This window comes from Rosa chinensis, unplaced genomic scaffold (assembly GCF_002994745.2).
Source record: "Rosa chinensis cultivar Old Blush unplaced genomic scaffold, RchiOBHm-V2 RchiOBHmChr0c13, whole genome shotgun sequence".
In the NCBI taxonomy this organism is placed as follows: domain Eukaryota; kingdom Viridiplantae; phylum Streptophyta; class Magnoliopsida; order Rosales; family Rosaceae; genus Rosa; species Rosa chinensis.
In genome coordinates this window covers 195,293-218,831 of record NW_020126827.1, presented here as the reverse complement: position 1 = coordinate 218,831, position 23,539 = coordinate 195,293, and the positions used below count along the sequence as shown (strand labels likewise).

The window sequence follows — 23,539 nt, the reverse complement described above, 5'->3', positions numbered from 1 at the left end:
TTTATTTTTGTGTACTTTTAATTTATTCGCATAAAAATTAAAATCAATCAAGCCGTTCACTACCATAATTGTTAATACCATCCTCATGATCTTTAGCTTCCAAAGGACTAAGGTTGTGACTTTGTAAAAAGGTAGATTGCATAATTTTTCTAGGCTTTCTTGCGGCAATCTAGCTAGGGTGGAGTTTCCCTCAATCCCTTGGGTACGATACTCTACACTTTCCCTAACTAAAACTTGACCTTCTACACTTGGAAGTAAGGAACATCATACACAAATTTGCACACACTTTCATACTCAATGATGTCTCCAACAAGTTTTTGGCGCCGTTGCCGGGGATTGAGGTAAAACTCAATCCCTAGCTAATTGGTTGTCGTGGGACTAGAGAATTTGTGTAGTTTATCTTTACTTTATTTTGTTCGGTTTTGTGGTAGTTTTCTTATTTTCGAATTTGTGTAAGTACTTTGGGTAAGTAGATGGTAAATTGTGGTAAGAAAGACTAAATTGAGCATATCAAATTAAAAAATATATATATAAATAGTCTTGCCTATTTACTATTTGCTTATTACTTATTGCAAGTTCACCTTTTAGTATGTTTAAATTGGTTGTTGAAAGTAAAAAGTTGTAATTGCGGTAAAATTGGACTAATTGGAGCATATTGTACTTGTGAAAGTTAGCCTTAATTACTCATTCTTTTTACTTAAAACTTGTACCAATTTCGCTTTTAGCTTGTAAGTTTAAAATTTCTTTGAATTTGTCAAGGTATTTTAATTTCACTTCTTTAAGGTTTGAATTTAATTAGAACTTGTGGAGTTGGATTTTATCTTTGTACCGTCGAGTTTATTCACTCTTCACAAGTAGGCTCATCCGATTGAATTAATTCATGAGGAGTTACCGAAAAGTTGAGTGTTAGACAACACCCAAAGATGGATTCCTATTCCCCTTTTAAGTAAATTGGATCGGGATTTCAGCATAGTAACGGATTGGTTCATCACTTTTCACCACTCGGCTCACCTTAAGAAGGTGATGTCTAGGTAAGAGGCTAGGGATTTATCCCGGGTGTTGTGCCGTGTACTAAGTGAGCCTCGCTCTACCAAAGCCGCACCTACTCTTACCTGGTCGTACTTCGATAAGTGTTACCGAAGGTTGAAGTGTCGAACTTTGCGCTTAAGTTTGGAACTACGCCAAGCGTTGCACTTAGCTTGGAACTACGCCAAGCTCGTTGCACCTAATTTGGAACTACGCCAAATTTGAAATCCTTCTTCCATTTGCTTTTCTACTTACAAGTTCTTGCTAAATTCTTATCCTCTTAGAAGTGCTATTAAAGTTCTATTGATAAAGGAAGGGAGGTTGAAAATAAACAAGTCTTTGAGCTAATTGCACATATTTGGGTAAAAAGCGTAAATAGTTAAGCAAGCTCTAACAATTGCAATTTGCAAAAGTTAGAAAGATTTGTGCGATTACTCTTTTTAAGTGTGCTAATTTGTATAGTTTCTTGTATTCTTATTTACTAATGCTTTTGACTTGTGTGATTCATAGGTGTATATGACTTTGTCCCCTCAATTTGGAAGTGGTTTACACACCGTTCTAGAGCCTAACGATCAAGAGACACCGCAAGGGAAATCACTTAAGCTCACGGGCCCTTCTTCATCTACTATCTATTCTAATCCGTTGGTTCAATCATCCGAGGAAGTTTCAAGTAGTTCAAGTGATAATTTGGAGAAAGGAAGTCCGGTTCTAGTTGTTAATAATCTAGCCACCTTGGATAGATTATTCAAGCTAGACCAAGAAGCAAGGGTTGCAAATCCAAGTCTTGGACCGAGAAAGTATCATATTGTGATGGCCGGCGAAGAGGAAAGAGAAGAAAGGGGAGAGCAAAGGCCAATAAGGGATTGTGCCTTACCATCATTGTCCACACATTCAAGATGCATTGTCTTGCCACCATGTGCCTCTTCATTTGAGATAAAGCCAAGCTTCTTGCAAACGCTTCCAACCTTTTATGGATTGCCAAACAATGATCCATATCACCATCTACTAGAGTTTGAGGAGGCTTGTGCAAACATTAAGCTCAATGGAATGACGGAGGATGCTTTGAAGCTTCGGTTGTTTCCATGTTCCTTGAAGGAGAAAGCAAAGATGTGGCTCAACAAGTTACCTTCTAATAGTATCCACTCTTGGGAAGAAATGCAAAGGAAGTTTATAACTAAGTACTTTCCACCCGGAAAAGCAAATGAAAGGAGGACCGCTTTGATGACTTTTAGAGAAGATCAAGATGAGTTATTTCATGAAGCATGGGAGAGGTTCAAGGACCTTGAGCTTGGTTGCCCTAACCATGGTCAAAGTCAAGACATGTTGATGAGCCTTTTCTATCAAGGGTTGTCTTCGGAAACTAGAAGGAAGGTTGATAATGCAAGTGGCGGTGACTTCATGGATATGACCTCAAGAGAAGCACATCAAGTGTTGGAGAAACTAGCCGAAAGATCTCAATTGTGGGACAATAACCCACAAGGTCGCAAGCCTTCTACCTCACATGTGTCTCTAAGGGAAGCGACTCAACCAAAAACCGGTGGCATGTATGAAATCAAGGCATCAAGCTTGGATGTACATCATGAGTTCAAGAGGTTGGAAGATAGTCTTAATAAGAAGTTTGATATACTTTTGAAGCAAGGCAAGCAAGGGGTCCGTGAGCAAGTCAATGAGGTTCAAGGGCCACAAGTATGCTTGATTTGTGAGGGGGTGAACCATGATACTCTCTCTTGTCCACATGGAGATTGTTTCCCGGAGATTATCGAAGAGTGCAAACAAATGGGGTACCAAAGGCCTAAGAATGATCCATACTCCAACACATATAATGTCGGGTGGAGAAACCACCCTAACTTTTCATGGGGTGGCAATCAAGGTGGCAATCAAGGAGGCACACAAGGAGTAGGTGATGGAGGGGCTAGTGGAAGCCAAGGATTTCAAGGCAATAAGGGTGTACTTGGTGGTGGTGGTTATCCTAGGCCACCTTATCAAGCGAGGCCTCACTTCCAAGCTCCTATTCCTCAAGTTCAAGCACCTATTCCTCCACCTCAAGGGGAAGCACCAAAGTCTAGCCTAGAGGAGATGCTTGCCAAAGTGCTAGCAAATCAAAATGAGATCATTCAAAGTGTTCGACTCCACTACCCAAGGTTTGCATAAGCTTGAAGCACAAGTAGGGCAATTGGCTAGTGAGATGAGAGAAAGGAAGCAAGGAGAGTTGCCTTCCATGACCGAAAAGAACCCACGAGTCAACCAAGCCAAGGCAATCACAACTTTGAGAAGTGGGAAGGCATATGACAACAAGGTTACTCTTAATGATGATGATGTGGAGATGGATGCCCCAAGGGAACCTTTGTTAACTCCTAAAGTTCCAAGAGTACCTCCCGGGTTTGATAAGAAGTCTAAAGGCATGAAGGATAATTTGGGGGATAATGGGACGATTTTGGGGGATAGTGATGAATATTTGAAGAACAAAGACAAGACCAAGACCGTGAATAATGATGTGGGAGTAAGTGGGTCTAAGCCAAGTGTTGAGGACATGCAAGACGAAGTGTCACTTCCTTTTCCACAAGCGGTGTATCAAGAGAAAGCCTTGATAGGAGCATTTTAATGCGACGTTTTAACTGTTATTTCCCTATATTTTATGCGTTATTTCCTTAATAAAACTCTGTTTAGGAAAGTTTCCATTCTTTGATTGGGAAAGTTCCTAATTGTAGAAAGTTTCCGTTTTGTAGTTTCTATTTTCCATTTTTAGAAAGTTTCCATTTTAGTTTAGGAAAGTTTCCATTTCTTATTTTAGAAATCTTCTATTTTCAGGTCTTCGGAATAAATAAGCTGAATTGAGTTCATAAATGGAACGAGAAGCTTCATGAAGATGACATGGCAAGGAGGAAATCAAGGAAGAGTTTTTAAAAAGGAAAATATATTTTCCTTGGGAATTAAATTTGCCGTGTCATACCTAAGGAAAAATAAGGTGACAACGTGGAATTAAAGATGATTGATTGAGGATTTCAAGGAGAGATTTTCTTGGGAGACTTTTATGGAAAGAAATATTGTTGGAGGAATAATTTGTTGTGATTGCCAACGTGAAAATCAGAAATAATCAAGGAGATGACGCCAAGAGAGATTCAAGGGAGATATTTATGGAAGGAAAATATGTGTGCACCAAGGAAAAGCTAAAAAGGCGTCTAGATTCATCCCTAAATTCCCTAAAGGAATGTTGGCCGAAATTCATGAAGAAAATCAGAATAATTTCAAGGAAATTCGGCAATTAAATATTAGGGAGGTATTTTAGAGAATTATGATTGGTTGGAACACATCACAAGGCTTACTTGGCATTCTATGATTGGTTGGACCACATCACAAGCTTACTTGGCGAATATCATTGGTTGAAGCTATGTGGAAAATTCTGATTGCTTTGTGAACCCTAGCCATGCTCCTATATAAAACTCCCCCTTTCTCAACGTCAAGGGTTCCTCTCCCCCATACAATTTACACTTTAGAAAAAAATCAGAAAATCTTCTTAGCATAGCCGTGAGTTTCTCCATCCTCTAGTCATCTCCACGAGTTCAAGCAAGGCCAAGGGAGAAGAAGAATTGCCGTGAGCATCATCATCCACCACCATCCTTGAAGCTTGCTTTCGAGATTCAAGAGACCACTACATCAATCGTTCATCACCATCTCCATCTCACGGTGTAATCCGATTCTCTTTTGTAACCTTTGCTTTGAATTTCGTTGGTTATGAACTAGTTGACATATGTGTTTGAACAAATATTAATTTCTGGAATTTTTATGATTAATTGAGAATTTTCAGATTCATATTATTGTTCTTCGAGAGTTGCTTATGTGTGGGTTTGTTTAATTAAATTTGCGTTATAGATAACTTTTGTATTTTAATCTTATGTGGTTGCAAACACTTAGGGTTTTGATATGAATGATGCTAGGTTTAAGAGCATGAAATCGACTTTTCGTTTTGTGTAAACTTGAATCAAAGTAGTAAAGGTTTTGTACAAAGATCGAATTTAATTAACGAGGATTGCAATTAGGTGGACTTTTCCATACTAAGTTGTACACTTGAGTTGATAGCCTTTCTCTATGTGTAATGCGTTAAACATGACATGATTGACTAGCTTTCTAGGGTTTGATTGCATGTTTGATAGGATTGATCTAGGTGCTTTCACTTAGGTTAATTAGCATTGAAAAGTAAAATATGGGAAATCATTTGCTTTCGAATGTTTCACATGATCAACTCCTTTCTCATGACTTAGATGAACAATATTAGGGTTTGAGTCAATTTTAATCATATGTTTCGATTTTGATCTTTTTTCTCTCATTCCATTCGTATTTTTATGTTTTTGCATTTTAATTGTTTTGTTAACTTAGTTTTATTTTCGAAAAACCAAAAACAAAATCCCCCCTTTTTTCGTGTAAAATGTTTATAGTTGTGAATATATTTGTGAATATTATACTTTGTTTTAATTTTAATTGTTTAACTGTTTGACAATGACAGGTGTACCCTCAATCCCCGGAATAGAACGATCCCTATTTATTTTATACTACTAATGACATTTCAGGGTTAAATTATGCGCTTGCTTTCGAGCGCATCAAGCCTTGAGCAAAAAGGAGAAGAAGTCCATGGAGTGTTTTGATGTTTTCAAGAAGGTGGAGGTCAATATTCCTCTTCTTGATGCAATCAAGACTATTCCTACTTATGCCAAGTTTCTCAAAGATTTGTGCACACACAAGAGATACAAGAGCAAGTTGATGAAGGATGACAAAGTATGCTTGAACGAGAGAATTAGTGCCGTACTTCAAAGGAGGTTACCTCCCAAGCTCAAGGATCCGGGATCCTTTACTATTCCTTGCAAGATTGGTGAGAAGCCATTTGAGAAGGCACTTATGGATTTAGGGGCAAGTATAAATTTGATGCCTTACGGAGTTTACAAGGAGCTTGGGTTAAGCGACATCAAGCCTATCCAAATTTCTCTCCAACTAGCCGATAGAAGTGTGGTGTATCCGAGAGGAGTCGTGGAGGATGTGCTAGTGCAAGTGGACGAATTGGTCATACCGGCTGATTTCGTTATTCTTGACATGGAGGAAGTCTACCAAGATGATCTCCCTATCATCTTTGGTAGAGCTTTTATGGCCACGGCGGGGACAAAGATTGATGTCAAATTGGGCTTACTCACCATGACCGTGTATGACACCACTATTGGGTTTAAGATCTTTGATGAATTGAGGAAGCCTATGAGGTTGCAAAAAGTCTATTCTATTGAAGTAGGGGATAACATTGAAGACTTTCAGATTCATATTATTGTTCTTCGAGAGTTGCTTATGTGGGTTTGTTTAATTAAATTTGCGTTATAGATAACTTTTGTATTTTAATCTTATGTGGTTGCAAACACTTAGGGTTTCGATATAATTGGTGCTAGGTTTAAGAACATGAAATAGACTTTTCGTTTTGTGTAAACTTGAATCAAAGTAGTAAAGGTTTTGTACAAAGATCGAATTTAATTAACGAGGATTGCAATTAGGTGGACTTTTCCATACTAAGTTGTACACTTGAGTTGATAGCCTTTCTCTATGTGTAATGCGTTAAACATGACATGATTGACTAGCTTTCTAGGGTTTGATTGCATGTTTGATAGGATTAATCTAGGTTCTTTCGCTTAGGTTAATTAGCATTGAAAAGTAAAAAATGGGAATTTGGTGTCGCTTTTGGGAAGCGACCAATTTAACCCTGAAATGTCATTAGTAGTATAAAGTAAATAGGGATCGTTCTATTCCGGGGATTGAGGGTACACCTGTCATTTTCAAACAATTAAACAATTAAAATTAAAACAAAGTATAATATTTACAAAAATATAACAAAATATATACATATTTACGAAAAAGGGGGGATTTTTGGTTTTTGATTTTGGTTTTCGAAAATTAAACTAAGTTAAGAAAATAATTAAAATGCAAAAACATAACAAATACAAATGGGATGTGAAAACAAAGATCAAAGTCGAAACTCATAATTAAAATTGATTCAAGTTCATCATTGTTCATCATAGTCATGCAAGAGGAGTTGATCATGTGAAACGTTCATAAGCAAACAATTTCCCATATTTTACTTTCAATGCTAATTAACCTAAGCGAAAGCACCTAGATTAATTCTATCAAACATGCAATCAAACCCTAGAAAGCTAGTCAATCATGTCATGTTTAATGTCATAACAAATACTCGGTCATGTGATTTCTTCTAGAGGGATTGAAGTGGACAAAGCCAAAGTTGAGATTATTGAGAAATTGCCTCCACCTACATGTGTCAAAGCCATGAGAAGCTTCCTAGGCCATGCCGGTTTCTATAGGAGGTTCATCAAAGACTTCTCCAAGATAAGTAAGCCTCTATGTGACCTTCTTGCTAAGGATGCTCCTTTGCTATTTGATGATGCTTGCCTTATTGCCTTCGAGAAGATCAAAGAGTTGCTCACTAATGCACCAATCATTTGTGTACCGGATTGGTCACTTCCATTTGAGCTTATGTGTGATGCTAGTGATTTTGCTTTGGGCGCCGTTTTGGGTCAAAGAAGAGACAAGCTTCTTCATGCCATTTATTATGCAAGCCGCACTCTTAATGATGCTCAAGTGAATTATACTACTACCGAGAAGGAGTTGTTGGCTATTGTGTTTGCGTTGGAGAAATTTAGGAGCTACTTACTCGGTTCTAAAGTGATCGTGCACACGGACCATAGTGCTTTGAAATACTTGTTGTCCAAGAATGATGCAAAGCCTCGGCTTATAAGGTGGATTCTACTTCTTCAAGAGTTTGACTTGGAGATTGTGGACAAGCCCGGCAAGGTGAATTTGGTTGCGGATCATCTCTCTAGACTTACTTGTGAAGTGGCAATGAGGTACCTTTAGTTGAGTCTTTTCCGGATGAGCAACTACTTTCCATTCAAGCAAAAGAGCTTCCTTGGTATGCACCTATTATGAATTATTTAGCTAGTGGTGGAAAGTCAATTCCTTGGAACTTTGATTTTCATGCAAAAAAGAGACTACAAAAGGAAGCAAGACACTACTATTGGGAAGATCCTTACCTTTTCAAGCAATGTAAAGACCAACTTGTGAGGAGATGCATTCCGAAGGATGAAGTTCAAAGTGTTCTTTCTTTTTGCCATAGATGTGGTGGCCATCATGGAGGTAAAAGGACGGCTCAAAAGGTGCTCACTTGTGGATTTTGGTGGCCTTCCCTATTTAAAGATGCTCATGAGTATGTGTCTTTGTGTGATCGATGTCAACGAGTCGGGAATCTCTCATCAAGGGACCAAATGCCTTTGAACAATATCTTTGAAGTTGAGTTGTTTGATGTTTGGGGCATTGACTTCATGGGTCCATTTCCTAGCTGATACGTGCAAAAGCATTCGCCAATTTAAACCCTGAAAAATGTAGTTGTTAGTATAGAATAAGCAGGGATCGTTCAAGCCGGGGATTGAGGGTGCTAACATGTGAGAAGCAAATTTAAGGAGAAGAATTTACAAGACAAACGAAAATAGAAGTATATATTTACAACAATTCAAAATTTACAAAGAATCCAAGTTATAATTAGATTAGGAATCCTACTCCTACTAGAATACATTTTACAAGTCATAGTTATATTAGAAATCCACATACAATAAGGATTACTAGTTATATACTAATTAGGATTACTTAATTATTAAGAAAACAAATTATTGACCAAGTCAAACAAGAAATACTAAGTCAAAACTAACTCTAACTACTTTCCCTAAAATTTAGGAACCAATCCCTAAAAAACACTAAAACTAAAACAAACACATATTTACTATTCACGGACTTACTATTCACGGACTCACTATTCACGAATTTAAAACATTTATTTATTTTATTTTATTTTTATTTAACTATTTATCTAAGTTAACATGCTACCTAAAAATTCTAAGTTAATTTTATTTATTTACACAAACAAGAAAATAGAAAGATGGGGGGTTTTTAAAGATTGAAAACAGAAAATTTCCAGAAAATAATCAAGATTAAAATTGTTTCTATACAAAGATGGGAAAAGAAGAATTTTCGAAGAACAACTTATCAAGAACCATTCAAGAATCAATGTTTCATGCATCCCTTAATCTTTCTTTTAATTACCATGGAAAGCTATCAACCAAGAACACAAAGATCAAAGCAACCATTGTCCCCTTTTAACTTTCTTTCTTAAGTCAAATCGAAATAGCAAAACACCAAATCAATTCTATTTTGAAAAGTTCGATATCACACACTCCAAGCAACTGTGTTGAAAAATCCCGTTTTCAAATCATTAAGTTCAAGAAAGAATCAATAGACATGCAAATTTAAGCGTGTCAAAACTTATCATCACATGCATAATCAGATTTTCGACTCAAAGCAAGCCTTTACTACTTATTTGAATTAGGTTTCACCAAGCATCAAACCTAATTACTAGCAAGTTACATGCAAGTCATCCTAATTGTTTGTCAGACTTAGAAAATCGTTAACATGTAATGAAGCATAAAAATCAGATTATCATTCCATATTCGGCAATTAATCAAGACAAAGAACACATAAACATATCAAACATAGAAAAGAACATCAAAATTGCATCCAAAAATAAGATTGCATACTCAAAAGTTTAGGTTCACACATAGAAAATCCAAAGCAGAAATTCTATCTAACAATTACACCAAACCGTGAGTAAATGTATGGTAAAGCATATGTACAACCCTTAATTATGTCCCAAAGACCCAAAGTAGCTCCAAGGTGTCGCAACAAGTGATGAACACGGCAATGGAGGAAGATGGCACGGCAAAGCTCCTTGAAGATTGTGAAAACCTGAAACTAGAGAGCAAACAAGTGAGAAATCGAAATTGTGGAGAAAATTGTTCCCCCTGAACGTCTAATACCCAAGATATATATAGTAGAACGTCCCAAGGCACTCCCAATTCGTTTCTACTTGGTTTCTCTTAGTTCGTGTTGATTTAGGACTTCTTTCTCACAAAACAGATTTCCGGTAGATTTGAACTCAGTCCACTAAAACGGCCATAACTTCCTCTAGAAAATATCTATTGACGAACCGTAAAAAGCTCTGGAAACTAGACATCCGTAGCTTTCCAACCATATAAAGATCATAATTTTCTGAGCTCCGATCGATTTATGACACTCCGTTGAAGTTGACTGATCTGCACAGGCAGATTTCCGAATATGTAATGGATTTGACTTTTAATGCACAAGTTGAGTCCAATTCGATTTTCCTTTATATTACATGCCTCTCACATGCCTTCCACGCCTATTCTGAAGTAGAAACGTAAAGAACCTTCAAGAACCCTCAAGAATCTCACGAAATTCCAATCCTTACTCAACAAGAAGTCCAAACTCCACATTGCTTTGTAATTCGAATCTCTTGTTGCTACCTATTCCATGTGCACGGCATATGATCTTCTTGAGTCTTCTAGATTCTTCATGATCGTTCCCAAGCTCTCCTAGTATGAGTAGAACTCCATATGCAAGTAGGTTTCCTAGTTGAATACTGCTTCCTTTTCCGAGATGCTTCCACACTCTTCCGGAACCTTCTTCAGTAATCCTTATCCACCAGGGACTCCTTGTCAAACAAGGATTCCTTATCTGAGTAGAATTGGGTTTCCCTGTTCAAGTAGAACTTCTAATTTCCGCGACTTAAGAGTTTGAATCCAAGTCAGCTTCTGATTCCTACTCCAACTAGGATTCCTTTTCCTAGTCAAACTGGGAGAACTTCCATTTCTTCATTTCTTCTCATTTCTGCGCCACTTGTGCCTCCTTAGCCATTTTTGGACCTTGAGACTCCATTTTCACCTGCAAAATAATAACTAAGTTAAATTGATCAAGATAAAGGAAATAACTTAGCAAAATATAGGGTTTAATCATTATAAACGTCGCATTTTATGCTCCTATCACTAGCTCCTATGGCAACTCATACATTCTAGTGGCGGTGGATTATGTTAGCAAATGGGTGGAGGCCGAAGCCACAAGAACTAACGATCACAAGGTGGTGTTAAAATTCCTTAAGGAGCACATCTTCACAAGATTTGGCACACCTAGAGCTATCATTAGCGATGGAGGCACTCATTTTGTGAACAAACCCTTTGCGGTACTATTGAAGAAGTATGGGGTCAAGCACAAAATATCCACTCCTTACCACCCTCAAACAAGCGGTCAGGTTGAGATCTCTAACCGCGAGATAAAGGGCATTCTAGAGAAAGTAGTGTCCACAACAAGGAAGGATTGGGCTAACAAATTGGATGACACCTTGTGGGCCTATCGGACCGCTTTCAAGACTCCCATTGGTATGTCTCCTTACCGTCTTGTTTATGGGAAAGCATGTCATTTACCGGTTGAATTAGAGCACAAGGCATATTGGGCTATCAAGTTTTTGAATTTTGAGATGAATAAGTGTGGTGAGAAGAGAAAGCTTGATCTTTGTGAGCTAGATGAGATTAGAATGGAGGCTTATGAGAATGCAAAGTTGTACAAAGAAAGAACAAAAGCTTTCCATGACCAAAAACTCAAGACTAAGCACTTGGAAGCTGGTCAATTAGTTCTTCTCTACAACTCAAGATTGAAATGGTTTCCGGGCAAGCTAAGATCAAGATGGATTGGACCATTTGAGCTCATTGAAGTATTCCCACATGGAGCGGTGACTTTGAAAAACTTGAGGAATGGTGATACCTTTAAGGTGAATGGGCATCGGTGCACCTAAGGATACTCATGAGGAGGTTAAGTTCTTTGTCGATCCTCCATCCATTTGAGGAAGCACTATGGACCTTGTTAATGTCCTTAACCTTAAACCCATCTTGGAGGATTCCAAAAGAATGGAGAAATAATGAGGAAGTTAGAGCTTGAGATTTGAAAGGTGTAAAGTAGTCATGGGTTGCTTTGTTCAAAGCTTAAGTGAGAGGTTCATTCGGTTCTTGATGCATGGAGCTTAACGGATGGCAAGTGCCCAATGGGGCCTTGTAAGGTTATCACCATCGGAAATGTGCATTATGGAGCTAAATGGGGATCTTCAAAGAGTTTGCGCTTTCTAATCTCTCACTTTTATCTTTCCTAGCATGAATTGTTTGTTTAGTTGTTTTAGTGTTAGTATGTTGTGGTTTTGAGAATTTTGGATAGTTATTTCACCCTTGGTCCATGGATAAGACACAAAAGATTTATCTTTTATTGAAAGGATTATCCAAAGTTCAAGTGTGAGGTGGATACCCTTATTCTCTTTCCATTGTTTTAATTGGTTTAATGCTAGTCTTGGCCATTAATGATGCATGCTCCCCAAAATGTTGATAGGATCTTAATAGCTTCATTATACATTAAGGACTATATGATGTTTTAAGTGTGAGGTGCTTGTTTGGCCATTGTTAATTGTTAATAAATTGTGTTTACTAGCATTAGGAAGTTTTTATTTGGTCCTAAGCTTCGCACATGTTTCACAATTGTTCATAACGGCACATTGAGGACAATGTGTGATTTAAGTGTGAGGTGTAAGGCTAAGTAATTTCATTCCTAATCCTTTGTTTTCTTTTTATTTTCTTATTGAAAAATCCATAAAAATTAAAAAAAATTCGAAAAATTCAAAAAAATGTGTGTTTGCTTGCTTACGTGGTCCAAAGATGAAACAACCCCCGATGATGAAACCGAACTTATGTCTAATTGGTTTGAGTGATTTTTAGCATGTTTAGTGATTGAAGATCAATGCTTATTTAATAAATGGATTTGGCATTTTGTGCTCACATGCATTTAAACTCATATTGCCTATGTCATTTTAGATGCACTCATGTGGGAAAAGATAAGGACTAAATTTGTTAAAACTATCTATGCCTAATTATGTGAGATTTTGAGCCTAAGAGAGTGCGTACAAGTTTCAAATGCACTAAATCTTTCGTTGTGTGATCAATTCATTGTGCATGTAATCTAGAACTTGCTCCAAATCTTTCAAGACTTTATATCAAAAGCATGAGTTGTTATTGGGGAAGACCAAAGCATTAGGAATCCACCACGGCCAAATAGCTTTTGTCCTTAAAATGAAAATCCATTAGTAAGCCAATTTGAGCCTATATAATATGTGTTAGCCATTTCATTTCTCCACCACCACAAATGTCTACCTTTTAAAATCTTAAACACTTTTCCTACCCTTTCTAAGTCAAGTGGTAAGCAATGTGAGTCCTATTGTTAGTTTGGTGCTTGTAAATGGGTTTGAGAAGTGTGCAAAAGAATAAGTGTGAGGTGGATAGAGTATTGTGTGCGTGAGCTACAGGTTGTAGCCAAGAAAAGAAAAGGGTGACCCTAGAAGCATGTTAAAAAAATAATAATAATAATAATTATTCAAAGTCAATATGCACTAGGGTCACCAAAGAAAAGAAAATAGAAAATGAAAGAAAAAAATAGAAAAAAGTGTTATGCAAAAATAGTGTGAGTGAAAAGAAAAAAAAACATAAAAAGAGTTTGGGTGGTACAAAGGGGAATAATAGTTTTTTTTTTTTTTGTAGTTTTTGGGTTTGTGGAAAAGAAAAGGAGGTTTTACAAAGCACTTAGAGCCAAAAGAAAAAGGGACTCAACAAGAGAATTGCTTACTAGGAGGCTTAGAATTTGTACTTACCTTTCCCTTCATTTCTTTAACCCCTCACCTAAGCCCCATTACAACCTAAATAAAAGACCTTGTGATCTAAGAGAACTCATGCAATGATCATGTGGAGAAAAGATGGAAGAGCAAGCATATGGAAACCATGTCAATCGAATTGTTTTTGAGTGCAAACACTAACCATAAAACACTTGAGTGAAAATGAGTGATATCCATGTGAGTTTGATGGTTAGACAAATGCGGTTCATATTAATCCCACATGAATCATTTACGGTGGCACACATGGCATATGCATATACTTTGTTGAGCATGACTTTCCAAATCCAATTATTAGCTTTGCATTTCGAAAATTTAGTTCTAAGCTTGCTTAATTGAAAGTCAAATCACTAAGTCATGGTTCTCTGAGGGAAAATGGTTAAACTCATTAAGGATGCAAGTGAGCCTTATAGTTTGTTCATGCTAGTTTAATTTATGTTTTTGCTTGAGGACAAGCAAAGTGTAAGTGTGAGGTATTTTGTTAGGTCCATAATTACCTACTAATTATTCCCCTAATCTTGCACTTTTGCTTAACCTTTGTGTTTATTTATATATATTTATTATATTTTCCTTGTCATGCTAGGAAATGATGGAGAAGCTTGGAAATGCACTAAAAAGTCAACTTTAGCACATTTTCCTACTCCGGGTAGGAGAAACCGAGCTAGGCAAAGAAGGAGAAGTGGAAGACTGACCAAATGAACTTCAAATGAGTTGAAACTTTCCAGATCTATTCTAGACATCCTAAGGATCATTTCTTATGAAGAGTTCAAGAGCTAGTTCGGAGTGGAAAGCCTTCAAAAGATCGGCACAATTTTCCAACTAAAAGACAAAAACTGCAAAACCGGACCTGTACGGATTCCGTCAGCATTTCCGGTCAAACCATGGCGAACTAAGCTCTGAAATTTTACCTGGATGATCTAGACTCATGGACGAACATTTTGTATGAAGAAGTCAAAGGCCAATTCCGAACTCTCGGTGGAGATTCAATTGAAGGAAGAAAGGAGACGAAAGTGCGCAAACGGACAAAAAATGGGTCAACGGTGGTCAACGCCGGATTCCGGACATTTCCGGCCGAGTTGTCCGACCAAGAACAGTTGTGGAGGACAAGGAAGAGCTGACTAGGGCTAGAAACTTTGGGTGGGAAGACTTTAGGTTTAGGTTATTTTGAAATTCAAAATTTGCAAGATGACAAATGATCTCATTCTTACACCTTACACCTTTGTCTCATATTTATTACCTTGTTCCCTCACACAATTACGCTTCTACCCTTACTTTTTCTTCTCCACCAAAATATCTATGGGCTTTCTAGGTCATTTCTATGTAGAGTCAAAAATTAGATCCACATTTTGTGCTTACACATTTGTCAATCACATCTCACCATTGATTCCTTTTGATCTCCACCCTTGATTTGAATTGCCTTGGCCTTTAAATAGCCCATTCTCTCTCCCCAAAACCGTTCACCCTTTTACTCTCTCACTTTGCAACATCAAAATCTCTCTTTTCTCTAGTTCTAGCATAGTTTCTCTCTAGTTTTTCATAGCTAGTTCATAGTTCTTTGATTTTGTGTAAGAGAGAGGTGTGTAGCCACTTGGGTTTCACCAAAACCGAAGTTTCTACACACTTTGATCAATCACTTCTCTTGATTCTCACACATTCAAGCCTTGTTCTTACCTTGTTCTTGAGATTTTGTGGAATTGTATAGTGATTTGGGTTCTAGAAACCGAAATCCCTATACTTTGAAGTATTTCTCTTCTCATATAGCATCTAGGAGACAAGGGAGCCATCTTGTGCTTTTGGTTTGGCTCCAAAAAGAGTCAAACCCGTGGGTATATCACTTGTTCTCCACTCTTTGCTCTCTTTTATTTGTTATTTATGATGTTCATGGCTTGTAGTTGTGTAAATATGAGTTGTGAGTAGTTTAATTTGGGGCTAGGGCATAGCCTTAGCCAAACTTGTGCACAAAACAATGTAATCTTTATGCTATTTGATGTTTATGCATGTTTTGAATCTTTTGGCTACTATACTTTAATGTGTCCTAAGTGTGTTCATAGATTTATCACCTAGAAGCATGCTTTAGGAAGTTAATGAATCGGAAACATGAACTTGATAAACTCTTGATTCCGTGAGCATATGTAACTAAATAGGTGGTGACTTAGCTTATTCCTACGGGAAGAACTAAGTTGCTTGAATTTCTTACCTTGAAATTAAAGCATGATGTTGTGAGTTTAGGTTTCGGAAGAATTTAGGCTCATGGCACCATAGGCCATTTATAATCCGGAAGATTTGAATGGTATAAAGGTTGTGTAATTTAGCTTTGCTTTGGAAGAGATTGTTAAATTGCATGACTAGTTGGTTTCTTGGTAGCTTCATCAAAGCACTAAGGGGGAATTTATCAAAACATGTTGTTACATTAAATTTGGGTTACATTGTGTGCATGAGTAAGGCTAGGTGTGATGCCTAAGCCTCTATTTCTCTCTTATATCAAAATCTCTATTTTTATTTGCATACTTTATTTTTGTGTACTTTTAATTTATTCGCATAAAAATTAAAATCAATCAAGCCGTTCACTACCATAATTGTTAATACCATCCTCATGATCTTTAGCTTCCAAAGGGCTAAGGTTGTGACTTTGTAAAAAGGTAGATTGCATAATTTTTCTAGGCTTTCTTGCGGTAATCTAGCTAGGGTGGAGTTTCCCTCAATCCCTTGGGTACGATACTCTACACTTTCCCTAACTAAAACTTGACCTTCTACACTTGGAAGTAAGGAACATCATACACAAATTTGCACACACTTTCATACTCAATGATGTCTCCAACACTCATCATGGGCCTGCTCTATTCCACTAAGCTTCTTCCTGAGTGTGATGACCTTGGAAGCTGGGAAGTATTTTTCCAAGAAGGCCTTCCTCATTGTTTCCCATGATGTGATACGACCAGCAGGAAGCTCATATAGCCAATCTTTGGCTCTGTCAGCTAAAGAGAACGGAAATGCCTTCATCTTCAAAATGTTTTCATCTACTCCTTGTGGTTGCATGTTAGCACACACAGATTGAAACTCTTTGATATGCTTGTTGGCGTCCTCCATATTGAGGCCATGGAACATAGGGAGCTTGTGCAACAGTCCACTCTTAAGCTCAAACTCTGCTTGTCTTCCTGCTGCAGGGGCAGGGTATACTATGCCTGAAGGAGGTCCTCCTTCAACAGTTGCTGTGGAGAGTTTCCTAATAGATGTCATTCTCTCTTCCTTGACTTCTTCAGGTGGTGGTGAAGGTGGTGGTGTAGAGTTGGACGAAACCACAGGTGAAGGTGAACGTGAAGGCGGAGATGGACTTGGTGTAGGTGATGTAGACTCCTCGGAACAGTAGGTCCTCTTCCCTTGCTCGTTAAATGTGTACTCTTTGTATGTTGAAGGAGAAGGGCTTGTGAACTCAAGGAGTGAAGGACCCTTCAAACGAGCGAGCCTTGCTTCAATTTCCTTTAGTGTAGAGGGTCTAAAAGGCTCGGTCATTCATAGGAATCCTGAACATCATCAAAATTCAAAGAAGTTAGCAAAGTATAAAGTGAGTTAATTACAAATTAGTGATTTATACATCAACTTTACTATTCACGAGTCACTATTCACAAGTTCCTATTCACGAATTTACTATTTATGATTTATACAAGTATAAATAGAGTATAAATTACAAACTATCCACAATCTTTTCACAAATAAACCACGTTAGAAGTTTATACAAGTATAAAATGTACAAAACAACACAATTTACAAGTGGAGGTTATGTTCAAGTATCTTATTATCTTTACAAAATAAAGTTAATATCTCAATTGATTACAAGTTGTAAGTCGAGCCCAATAGAAACCACTACTATTGGTGAGATACGATCTAGGGATAGTCGCCTAGACATAAGTTACTTTCCTTTGTTTCAGAAGGCTAGATGGCCAGATTAAGAGGTAAGTGAGAGGGAGGACTCATTTTGGTGACACTACGGAGGCTACTCCCTCATTGAGGTTTAGGCCCCTATTGGCTACTCCCACATTGTGGTTTAGGCACAGTCTATAGTATCTCTGAGATCCAATATGAACCCATCACCCAGGGTCTCAACCTAAGACACCACCTATATGCCCCTTACTCAGCTTGGAAATAACTCATGTGTTAGACAGTTCTCCAAATGCTAATAAAAGCCGCCCTCAACCTCATAAGACCTTAGAAAGGTACTAATGAAGGGTTAAGGCCAATATTAACAAAAGGGCCCTTATCTACTCATACGATTTTACACACTTATAACAATCAAGAATTTAACTATATTCACAATTAAATCTTTTCAAGATTAGACACAATTTACACAAACTTTCAAACAAGATTACAAACAAACGTCACATTTTGTACACACACTTTTTTTTTCTTTCTTTCTTTTTTTTTTTTTTTTTTTTTTTCGAAAATACTTACAAATATTTGTTTTTCTTTCCTTTTCTTTACAATTATTTTCAACACTTAGGTACGGGAACAGGGAGTCTTGATGTGCAATGGGACTGAAACAGCTACCCTTTTCAAGACTATGTTTAATCCAATATACCTTAGTGTATCACAACATTTTCGTTTGTTATATATATCATTGATTTCGAATTAAATTCCAAGCGGTAAATCAAGAGGACGTGCGGCCCAAGTATAGTCGTCTAGACACAAAGTCCCTCCTACATCCTTTGGGCAACCTTACTGAAATGGCTAGGTAGGGGAGGGCGACCACGAGAGGTAGAATCCATTTTGGCATGAGCTACTCCCACATTGTGGTTTAGGCACATTTGCACGCACTTCTGAATTCAAGAACCAGTCATGAGCGTTGTCCCCTTTCCTAGACACCATCCCACATAGGCTATACTTACTTGGATGAAAAAGATTCTAAGTGTGAAGACAGTTCAATGAATGTTAATAAAAGCCGCCCTCAACCTTAAGGGACCTGGACTAGGTACCAATAAGGGGTTTAGGCCAATATTAATAAACACGACTTCACCTATTCCTTCTTTAATTCACAACTCACAATTAAAATTCGTATTCAATAATATAAATAACAACCTAAGTAATTAATTAACTAATTTTCGACAATTACAAAATAATTACAAGTAATTTTTTTTTTTCGGTCACAATATAAACAAAACAAATATTCACAATATGACAAATGATTTTTCAATCCCCGGCAACGGCGCCAAAAATTGATGCGCCTCATAGCAAGCGCATAATTTAACTCTGAAATGTCATTAGTAGTATAAAGTAAATAGGGATCGTTCTATTCCGGGGATTGAGGGTACACCTGTCATTATCAAACAATTAAACAATTAAAATTAAAACAAAGTATAATATTTACAAAAATATAACAAAATATATACATATTTACGAAAAAAGGGGAAATTCTTGTTTTTGGTTTTCTTTTTCGAAAATAAAAGCTAAGCTAACAAAATAATTAAAATGCAAAAACATAAAAATACAAATGAAATGCAAGAACCAAGATCAAACCGAAATATATAATTAAAATCAATTCAAGTTCATCATTGTTCATCATAGCATGCAAGAGGAGTTGATCATGTGAAACGTTCAAAAGCAAACAATTTCCCATATTTTACTTTCAATGCTGATTAACCTAAGTGAAAGCACCTAGATTACTCCTATCAAACATGCAATCAAACCCTAGAAAGCTAGTCAATCATGTCATGTTTAATGCATTAAGCACCTAGAAAGGCTATCAACTCAAATGTGCAAATTAGTATGGAAAAGTCCACCTAATTGCAATCTTCTTTGATTAAATTCGGTTTTTGTACAAAACCTTTACTACTTATTGATTCAAGAACACAAAACCAAAAAGTTGATCCATGTTCTCAAATTCGTAGCAACATTCACATAAAAACTCTAAATGTTTCGAACCATTCAAGATTATCATACAAAAGATTTCTATCATGCAAATTTAATCAAACACTCACACAAAAGCAACCATAAATCACAATATATGAATCTGAAAATTAACAATTAATCATAAAATTTCAGAAATCAATACTTGTTCAAACAATTGTGTCAACTAAGGCATAACCAACGAAAATTACAAAGCAAAGGTTACAAGGAGAATCGGATTACACCGTGATGAGGATGAGGTGAATGAAGTGATGAATGGTCTCTTGAATTTCGGAAGCAATCTTCAAGGATGGTGATGGATGATGTGCACGGCTTGTCTTCTTCTTCCTTGGCCTTGCTTGAACTTCGTGGTTGCCCTAGAGGATGGAGATGAACACGGCTAGGCTAGAGAGAGTTTTCTGATTTTTTTTTCTTCAAAGTGTAAAACGTAAAAAGTGGGAACCCTCGACGTTGAGAAGAGGGGAGATTATATAGGGGACGGCCCCTAGGTCTCCAAGCCGTCCAAAACCCTAGAGAAACTCACGGCATGTGCTTGCTTCCTCCACATAATTTCCTCCAATGATTTCTTGCCACATAAGCCTTATGAAGTGGTCCAACCAATCACAAAATTCCAATATTAAATCCCTAAATAATTCTTGCCGAAATATAGAGATAATTTCTGATTTTCTTCACCAATTTCGGCAATAATATATTTAGAGAATATAAGGGGATGAATCTAGACTCCTTTTAGAGCTTTTTGTGTTCAACACATATTCTCTTTCCTTTAAAAGCTCCCTAAGAAATCTCCATCGAAATCTCTTTTATTTTCTGATTTTCTTTCACGGCAAAAACCCTAGTTTCTCTCTTTGCTTTGGACGGCAACAACATCCCTAGGGTTTCACTTGCGTCACAAACCCTAATTGTATGGGCTTTTGTGGGCCTTTGATCCATTTGCCTAAAATCCATAGAGTTCTTGGGCTTCGTTGCTTCATCTTCAAGCCTTCTCATTTTCCAATGCAAAGCTCATTATTTTTCCATTTCTTTTTCATGGTTGCGTTGGAAACTTGCTAGGGAAGCCTTCCTTCATTTTGCAGGATTTCCTGGTTGGACTAGGAAAGCTTATTTCTTCATTTCTGCTCATTTCTGTGGCCCGATTTCTCTCATATTCGTTCGTCTTGATGTTAGCAAGCTCCTCTTTCCATTCGTGCGTTCATTTCCACTTTTTAGCTCGGAGGTCCTGAAAATAGAAACTAATAAGAAAAATAGAAACTTTCCTAAAATGAAAAATGGCAACTTTCCTAAAAATGAAAAATAGAAACTTTCCTAAACTGAAAATGGAAACTTTCCGGAAATGAGAAATGAAAACTACAGAAATGGAAACTTTCTACAATAAGGAACTTTCCCAATCAAAGAATGGAAACTTTCCAAAACAGGGATTTTTCAAGGAAATGGCGCGGAAAAATGTAGGGAAATGCAGTTAAAACGTCGCATTAAAATGCTCCTATCAGGACAGTTCAATGAATGTTAATAAAGACGGCCCTCAACCTTAAGGGACCTGAACTAGGTACCAATAAGGGGTTTAGGTCAATATTAATAAACACGACCTCACCTATTCCTCTTTAATTTACAACTCTCAATAAAACTCGTATTCAATAACATAAATAACAACCTAAGTATTTAACTAACAATTTTCGAACACAATATGAACCAATATATAGTATTTACGAAAACAACAATATATCCAACAATTATTCACACTTCAACAAGTGATTTTTCAATCCCTGGCAACGGCGCCAAAAATTGATACGCTCAAAGCAAGCATATAATTTAGGGGCCGTGACCACTTACCCAATTTTAGCTTAAAAATTGCCCACTTACTCCACTAAGAGATTTTTAACCCCATTTACCCAATCTAACATCTACTTACAGTTTTGCCCCTATTAAACAACTCTCTCCTTTCATACTCTCTCTCCTCCCCCTCCGTCTTCGATCTATTTCACTTTCCTCCACCTTCACCGATTTCAGTCTCAGTCTCTCTCTCTCAACTCGTCTCAGTCACAGCCTCTCTCTCTTAACTTGTCTTAGTCTCAGTCTCAGTCTCTCTCTCTCTCTCTCCATGTCTGCAGATCGAAAAATGGGTTCGGTTTGTCAAAATCGAGGGAGAGCCAAGCAGATCGGCGGCGAGGGTTTTTCCTATGCTTGCTGCTTTTCTCGCTCGGTCTGGTTCAGTACGGCTTCAAATCCTAAATCAAGCAGTCGCATTCCAGTTCCACGACGGTGGAGGAGATCAAGTCGAGTCGCCAATGGCGGAGGGTCTGCTGGAGCGAAATTTAATGGAGGTATTCCTAGGCGGTGACGGAGGAATTTTACATCGGTGGTAGGGATGGTTGCAAACAATCCCAGGTTTGCGATTTGGCTGTTGGTGTTTGATTTCGAGGATGAGCTTGTGCTTCTTCTTGGCGCGCTCGTCGTCAAAATCGAGGGAGAGCAGGAATTTTACGCCGGTGGTAGGGATGGCTGCAAACAATCCCAGGTTTGCGATTTGGCTGTTGGTGTTTGATTTCGAGGATGAGCTTGTGCTTCTTCTTGGCGCGCTCGTCGTCGTCGTGATACGCTAAAAGCAAGCGCATAATTTAACCCTGAAATGTCATCGTTAGTATATAGTAAATAGGGATCGTTCTATTCCGGGGATTGAGGGTACACCTGTAATTGCAAAAATTAATAAAAGTAAAAAGTATTATTTACAAAAATAAAACAAAGAATAAAAATATATACAAATGAACACAAAAGGGGGTTTTAGGATTATTAAATTAAAACTAAAATAAATAAAATAAAGAAAATGTAAAAAACATATATACAAGGGTGGAACGCAAGGAACAAAGATCAAAACCAATTCCATGTAATCAAATTCGATTCAAACCCTATAATTGTTCATCTAAGTCATGAGGAAGGAGTTGATCATGTGAAACATTCGAAAGCAAATGATTTCCCATATTTTACTTTTCAATGCTAATTAACCTAAGCGAAAGCACCTAGATCAATCCTATCAAACATGCATTCAAGCACTAGAAAGCTAGTTAATCATAACATGTTTAACGCATTACACATAGAGAAAGGCTATCAACTCAAGTGTACAACTTAGTTATGGAAAAGTCCACCTAATTGCAATCCTCTTCAATTAAATTCGATTCTTGTCCAGAACCTTTACTACTTTTTATTCAAGTGACACAAAGCAAAAAGTTGATTCATGTTCTTAAACCTAGCACCAATTACATGCAAATCCTATAAGTGTCGACCCAAATAAGATAAACATATAAAAGTTTTCTGTAAAGCAAATTTAATCGAACAAACTCACATAAGCAACTTAGAATCTCAATTATAGAATTTGAAAACTTTATTTAAACATAGAAATTGGGCTTAAACTTTGCCCTAAACGTTATTGTTAACTAGAAACAAGTTCATACGAAATCAAACAAAGAAACCAAAAAGGTTACAAGGAAAAGGAACGAATTACACCGTGAGTGGAGATGGAGATGGAGAGCTAGATGGTTGAATCTTAAATCTTGGAAGCAAGCCTTCAAGGTGGATGATGGAGGATATGATCTTCACGGCTCATTCTTCTTCTTCCTCTCCTTGCTTGAAAACGCAGAGCTTTGCAACTAGAGAATGGAGAGAATTTTTCTGATTGAAGAGGTGTTGTGGTGTTGTTCTTCTGTTTGATGGTGTGTTGGTGTTATGGTGTTGTTGTGTGATGGTGTGATGGTGTGTGTAGAGAATGCTCCTATTTATAGGAGGATGGCAACTTAGTCTCCAAGTCTTCAAGATTTATCCACACAGTATTAGCCAATCAGAGAACGCCACGTCAGCTCTGCTATGTCATCCAACCAATAAGAAACCTCCAATTTAACACCTTGATTTAGGGAGATTATTTTTGAATTAATTGCATGATTATTTTCTGATTTATCTCCTCAAATAACTATCCAATCATGCCAC

At 37.3% G+C, this 23,539-nt stretch overlaps 1 pseudogene; it reads left to right on the top strand.

Moving 5' to 3' along the window:
- Positions 1 to 23,539, top strand: part of LOC112181241 — a 121,858-nt pseudogene that overhangs the window by 16,300 nt on the left and 82,019 nt on the right.